Source organism: Dipodomys merriami, unplaced genomic scaffold, assembly GCF_024711535.1.
Source record: "Dipodomys merriami isolate MVZ:Mamm:240054 unplaced genomic scaffold, mDipMer1.0.p SCAF_615, whole genome shotgun sequence".
Taxonomy (NCBI): domain Eukaryota; kingdom Metazoa; phylum Chordata; class Mammalia; order Rodentia; family Heteromyidae; genus Dipodomys; species Dipodomys merriami.
Window position 1 is genome coordinate 79,349 of NW_027206197.1, and position 7,621 is coordinate 86,969.

A 7,621-nucleotide genomic window follows, 5' to 3' on the forward strand; every position below is an offset into this window, starting at 1 on the left:
GGTTCATTTCCCATAATATCATTTTATCTGGTCATATGCACATAGCTTATGATCTATTCTGCTTATCCCAGACATATATTAGTTGTTGAAAATAAGGCAAACCATGGTACCTATGTTTCTTTGGACTTGGCTTACTTCACTTAATAAATTTTTTTTCCAAATCTTTCCAATTTCTAACTAATTGAGCAATGGAGGCATAGAATTTCATTGTTTATATATACCACATATTCATAATCCATTTATCTTCTGCGGGCCATTGGGGTGAGCTCCATATCTTAGCTATCGTAAATAATGCTGCAGTAAACATAGTTGTGCTGGTAGGTTTAGTATGGTCTTGCTTATGACCATTTGAGTTAATCCCAAAAAGTCTGATTGCTGAGTCATAGGCGAGCTTTATATGGAGTCTTTTGAGAAGCCTCCATACTGCTTTCCAATGTGGTTGAAAAAGTTCACACTCCCACCAAGAATGAAGTAGGGTTTCCTTGTGGCCAAATCCTCTCCAGCATCTGTACTTGTAAAAATATGGAAGGATTCAATAATTTGTATGTGAACCTTGCACAGGGGCTATGCTAATCTTCTCTGTATTGTTCCAATTTTAGTGTATGTGTTGCTGAATTGAGCACAGAACATTTTTATATATAAAGTATAATTGGTTTTCTTAATCTAGACAATTCAAAAAAAGTAAGTTTAGAAGAATTCTCATGAAATTTTAGAGCCATGTATTTCTTATATAAGCACACATTTAAGAATAGTCAAGATTGGCATGGCAAAAACAAAATAATTCCAGTTACTTGTTGTTCAAGAGATGTTTATGAGGAGGAATTCAATTATTCTGTACAAGGCACCAGTCATAATTAACACTGCAGCACGTGTTAAGGTTTGATAAATGTTTTAATGTTTTAAATGTATTTAATTTTGGGAATTTGCTTATATATGCCGAAATTAGGACTGTTTGTCAGGACATACAACTTTTCTATAAAGTATTTAAGATTTATGGTAGCAGACATATGCTATTAAGAATGTACATTTCAGAGTTCATAGAAACATTCCTAATGAGAAGTTGCAAAGTCTTTGTGTAAAGAAGCATAGTGAAGAGTTAAGACTGTGTTAACTACACAGTTTCTCTTAAAACTTTAGGACTTCCTTACTTTATATGTTAGTGAGGAACTAATGATGATATAAGCCATATACAAATTATGAGATGAGTTATAAAAGCAATCTTAGTGGGTAACTTTAAAGACTACTCATAGTCTATAAAACTCTTGTTGAACATCATAATCTTAGCCAGTGTTTAATGTACAGGAATATGAGAAAATAGTAAAATCTAATATGTAAGTACACTTCAAAAACTGAAAAATACTGGTAATTGTTTGGTATTTTATTTTATTAATCATTAATATTTAATTATTGTTTTTCTTTATTTGTAGCATTATTTCCCTTGTTGTAATATAATACAACTTTTATTAGTGATCATCAGAAGGTACTTTGAGAAGGTTACTGTGATGGCCCAACCATTTTTTATAGGTGCATGTGAATTTACAAAAAGCAAAATTAAGAATATAATATTGATTAAAAATTATCAAGTACAGTCTGAATCAGTAGGGATAATAAATGTCCACACCTAAAATCTTAGCCGTAGGCTGAAGTAGCGGTATTACAGAGTTGAGGTCACAAAAGTGAGAGACTGTGTTTTGTTTTGTTTTTTACTTTTATTTCGTTGGTCATGAGGCTTGAACTCTGGGTGCTGGGTGCTGTCCCTCAGCACAAGGCTAGCACTTCCACTTGAGCACTTGAGCCACCCTACCAATTCCATCTTTTTCTACTAATATGATGTTGAAGAATCAAACCCAAGGCCTCATGCATACAAGGCAGGCACTCTACAACAGCCACCATCCCAGCTTCTGATAGACTGTGTTTTAAAAAATCATCTAAACAACATTTGCCCTCCGCTTTGGGTTATATAATGAAATATATGAATATATTCTTATAATTTTGTGAATTGTAAAACTTCTAAATTTATACTAACTTCAAAATCATGAAATATCTCTGAAAGTTTGCTTCTGTGAAGATTGTTTTTGCATTTTTAAGTTATTCTGAGTAATTTTTATTTTTACCAAAATCATTTTAAATTTTGGGTTGATGGGTTATCATACATCAAATACGTTCAAATGTACATGTAGAGTCTGAAGATAGCAGTATGAATATTCTCATACAGCTCTTGTTTATCTGTTATGCACTTCCAGTATTATGATATTTCTCTCTCTTACTCTTTCTCATTTCCTCTCTTTGTCTTTCATGCTCCATGTCTGCTACTTAGAATTTCTGCTGGTATACTATTATCCTTGAGGATCCACTAGCTTTGTGGAAACATGATGGGACCAACATTTTTCCTTGCATTCTTTAATAATTATGAGTGACATGATATAATTCTTTGCCATTTTAAATGGCAAAACAACAGTTCTAGGAATTCCTTTTCACATTTACTACTATTATAAATGTTATCTCATAGGAATCGTGCTGGGAAGGTGGCTCCGTGGTAGAGCGCTTGCCTTTCATGCATGAGGCCCTGGATTCGATTCCTCAGCACCACATAAGCAGAAAGAAAAAAGCCAGAAGTGACGCTGTGGCTCAAGTGGTAGAGCGCTAGCCTTGAGCTGAAGAGCTGAGGGACAGTGCCCAGGCCCAGAGTTCAGGCACCACGACCGGACCCCCTCCCCCAAATAAGATATTTTTACCTGTGACCTAACAATTCTTTTTCTTTCACAAACAGCCTTTTTCTTTGATTATCACTTAGTAACTACATGTAATGAAAACAAAGCTATCCTAGGTAAAGTACACTGAAGTTGTTCACAGGGATGAAAAAGAAGGTAATGGTCGAAGTGAGTAAAAAGGATACCCATCATAGAGCACAGATCCTCAGAGCAGTTTATCATGTACATTTTGTGAGGACAATCCGCTGGGAACTATAGATTAAATCACTGAACACTGAGATATATATGCATATATATTTCTGTATGTAAATTTATTTATATATGATTATATGTGTTCATATGTCCTTATATTATATACATATATGTTATTATACACACAAATACACAAATACAAATAAACACAAATAACCACACAAATACAAATAAAGTCCGTGAAACTCTTATCTCCAATAAAGCACCAGAAAACCAGAAGTGGCGCTGTAGCTCAAGTGGCAGAGTGATAGACTTGAGCTGAAGGGCTGATGGACAGTGTGCAGGCCTAGATTTGAAGCCCCATAACCAACAATAAAGAAAAAAAAAAGAAATATACTCATTACCTTACTTATGTTACCATAAGCCCTCTGTACAGTATCTTTACTATATATATATATATATATATATATATATATATATATATATATATATATATAAAAGATACAAGGAAAAATTCTGTACTTATAGGAAGTTGTATTTGTCACTCAATATCCGTAACGTATTGGTTTAGAACCACAGGCATATTAAAACTTTGGATACTCAAATAACCTACGCGAACACAGTCTGTTATTTACATAAGAATCTGCCCACAACCTAGTGCAGTTGTAATTGCTATAAAAGTTTTTACTACATTCTATGTTTGTAATTAAAAATAAAAGTATATGCACTGTCAAAAGATACAAATTTTTTCAGATAATTTTTGTCTGCATTTTGCTGAGGGAATTGGGAGCACAAATTTCATCACCAAGACCGGTCTGCAAAATGCAATAAAAAGCTATCACAGCATCATTGAATAGTATTAAACTCCAAGGAGAAGTACTTGAATTGAGACAGTATCAGAATGTGTAAGCTCGCAAGTACTTTTTAGAAACGCAGCTGCTAGATTTCTCATGGAGAGCTATCATAACCCTTTGTGAAACACAAGTATGAACCTCATTGAAGAGTAAATGGTTTTCCCTCACCATTCTGTCATGCTCAGTCATTATCAGTCAACATATAGCTAATCTAGAATAATCCTGTATTTAAAAAATGATGATGGAGTGTTTATATGCAGAAAACCTGGGAAGTCTAAATTTTTCCAATTAGGACCTTCTGTATTCTATGATCCAGCAGAGAGAAGACTAGGTAAGCATCCATTTACAGCCTTCTGAATAATTCTGATTTTGCCCACATCAGTTATCTATCCATACCTGTGCTCAGGTGAGAGGATTTTAAATAACTGTCATGTTTTAAAATTTAAATTTAAATGTGGAACGAAATTATTTCCAATGCATTACATTAAGATATTTAGACACAACTGAGAAACCAAAAGGTCTATAAGATTTTTTTATTGGAAGTGAAGGGATATTATAATTTGATTCTCTATAGTTTAAGCTATTTGCAAAAAGAATTGGCAAAATAAAATTTACATTTACAGCAGAGTTGACACATTAAATTTTGTATATTGAAAAGAGCACAGTCCTCAACAAGATATCAATGCAATCCTCTTATTTATCTCTAAAGATTTATGCTTCTTGTCTCTTAATATTAAAACCAAAAGTTTTGAATCTTTAGCTAGTTGTACAAAGGGATTTTACTTCATCAAGTCAGTGAGGAATAGAGTGTATGTACATTTCAATGTACAATACATCTGGATCATTGTTAATCTTTCCACTTTTCTTCCTTCCCATACCCCAACCCCACCTCTGCCTTCAAGTTTCCTACTTATATTCTCACATATGTACATTGAGTGATATGACTGTATTAGTCCACCATTTCCCTCTCCATTCTTATGTCCTACTCCCTTGAAGCCCAGCTCCTTATTTAAGACATTTCAACTTCATGATATTTTGATAAATTTTTCTGCCTTTGGCATTTGGCTTTGGGCTTGCCACATACTCTCTTCCATTTGGACCTACATAAATGAGGCTATTTATCCACATTTCTAATCTGTGAATGGCTGAGATAAGTCTCTTTACTATTCACCTTCTCACCTAAATTTAGAATTGGACCTTCAAGCCATCCAATAGAGGTTTTTTTTATTCTCTACACATTGAAGATGGAAGGAAAATATTTTCCATGCTCTCAGCATTATACTATCCATCATGAATTTCCATCACTTATCACTTCAAAAGTCTTAAATTCATGTTTTCTGCATTAAATTCACAGAGTTTAAGTGAATATCACAGGTAATTTACCTATTATTGGAAGTTTAAGGACAATTTTCAATTTCTGATGATAGAAACAGGAGTCAGTTTTAATTATGTATAATCCACTATGGAGTGAGCCCTGTAGTCTTCTAAATTTTCAAATTTTGAGTTACTTTTTATTAATAATTGAAAAACTTTTATTTCAATATTTGAAATGCTGTCCCAATTATTTTAAAACTTTCACATTAAGTTAGAATGAAGTCCCCCCCCCCCCGCCATTTCCCCTGCTAGTTCAGGTTAACTCTCCTTTGGCTTTATTGTTTGAGATGATGAGGGTAAACAGATGAAGGAAAACAGAAAGATGATCATTACACATATATCTCCTTCCTCTTCTGTTTCTGCTATTATTGTATAGAGGAAGACTGGAGAAGGGAACAAGAGCAATGCTTGGGCAAGGGAGCATTCCTGGCATATCAATTATTCTTTCTCAGAATCTCTTAAACGGCTTACTCTTGCCTTCTCTGTAACAGTAACCTAACTGTGGCTTCTTTCATGCAGGAGTAAGCACACTAACAGGTTTTTACATGTAAATTTGTATTTTTATATCTCAGCTTATTACTACCAAAAATAGAAAGCTTTGGGTACATCAATGCAAAAGCACTGATTGTTCAACAATACGTTAGTGAGGAGTAGACAACTCTACTCAGCTCCCCCCTCCTCTCCTATCCTCCCCTCCCCTCCCTCCCGTTATTTACCCTCCCCTCCTTTCTTCTTTCTTTGTATCTCTCTCCTCCATATTCACTTCTATCTTCTCTCTTTTTCTCTTCCAGTACCACGTTATTTGGTTTACCTGGCAACAAATAAGTAATTGAACAAATATGTTTTCTCCTCTTTTTGTGAATATTTATTTTCAAGAAGTGAATTCTAGCAGGGCACCAGTGGCTTACAGCAAGATACTAGGTGGGTTCAAATTTGACAAATGCAATTCAAAGCTATTCCAAGTAGATAAACCTAAGAGATTCTTTTCTCCACTTATGGCAAAAGGAAGAATTGAAGGTGTGGCTCAGGAAGTATAGAGTAAACATTGAGAATTAAAGTCCAGATTGTTAGGTTTTTAAAGAGAGGTCGAGTAAGAACAACACCACACACGAGGTATTCAGGAAAGAGGTAGATTTATTCATCATTTCCTCTGGGACCAGGCCGTGTTGGCCCTCCACGCGGCTGGGAAAGGCTAGGGAAAGACCTGGAAAAGAGAGCATCTGGGCCTGGGCTTGGCCTTATCTAGGGTATGGGTGGAGAAAACTGTGGCCACATCAAATTCAGATGTGACAGCAGCACATGCAGATGTGACCTCTTTCAGGTGTGTCAGTTCTAGGTAATGCAGATACTGGGCGGAGACATTTCTTGGAAGAGGGTGGAATCTGCTTGCTATCCAGGAGTAGACCTTACATTCCAGCCTTTTAATAATCATGAAATAAGGCGTGGATTCTCTCTGGCTACTTCTTGCTGACAAGGGGCATCCAAATTAGGGGTAAAAGCCTGAAATTTGGTCCCCTCACAGAGATGGCAGTGAGCTGCAGCTGTCCCTTGGTGAGTGTGAGTCCTTAGATGAAGTCTGGAGGAGGCAAGTCTCTTGGAGAAAGTCTCATGAGGCATTGAGAGGCTGGAAAAAAACACTAGAGAGCAAATAAATGGCAAGAGGAAAGACTTGGGGCTGAACAATGTTGGTAGAAATGTCCCTATCTGGTGACTACGTAGAGGAGAATTCAGGTAACAAAGGCAAGAATGTAAATTCCCATCCACTTAAAAGGTACAAAGGTATGGACATTAGATGGGCAGGCTTCTTACTTATATTGACCTCCCGGCACTGGTTAATTTTGAAAGGGCAGGCACAAAGTGCCTGATATGACATCATCACCTCTTATTCCTATCCATGGTTCCTTGTTCCCCAGACTGGCTGAGTCGAAGTGCTCGTTGCTGGGATGACTTGCCTCAGTTAGTATTCATGGAGATTTGAACTCAAGGCCTGGGCATTGTCCCTGAGCACTTCTGCTCAAGGCTAGTGTTCTGCCACTTTGAGTTACAGTACCACTTCCAGTATTGGCTGGTTAGAGGGATCTTGAACCATGCTTCCAGCCTGGCTCCTAGGTTAGTTGGGAGATGGAGTCTTAGGGATTTTTCAGCCCTGGCTGGCTTTGAATTGCAATCTTTGTCATGAAAACCCTTCATTATTTCCAATTAAACAAGGAGATCAAATAGAATAAGAAGAGCTTATCTGGTCCTTACCAAGAATTGACCAAGTAATATTCTGCGAAGACAAATCTCGTTAGATGTGAGAATCTTAGCACAGATATGCCCAATATTTTCGAATCACATAATCAGTACTAGAATACATAACACAAAACAAAAATGGCAAAACTCAAAATCTAAAATTTTGTACATTAATGTTTAGATATTTTGCTAACAAAGCACATCAGATAGTTGGGCCTAAATTACAAGGGTCTGAGAAAAGAGCAACTTTTTAGCAAG

General features: G+C 36.0%; 1 non-coding gene across 1 annotated transcript; it reads right to left on the reverse strand.

Moving 5' to 3' along the window:
• Positions 1-516: 516 nt before the first annotated feature.
• LOC138814839 (U6 spliceosomal RNA) lies at positions 517-623 on the reverse strand. The gene has a single exon (XR_011368106.1). It is a non-coding gene; the product is annotated as a U6 spliceosomal RNA (small nuclear RNA).
• Positions 624-7,621: the final 6,998 nt, after the last annotated feature.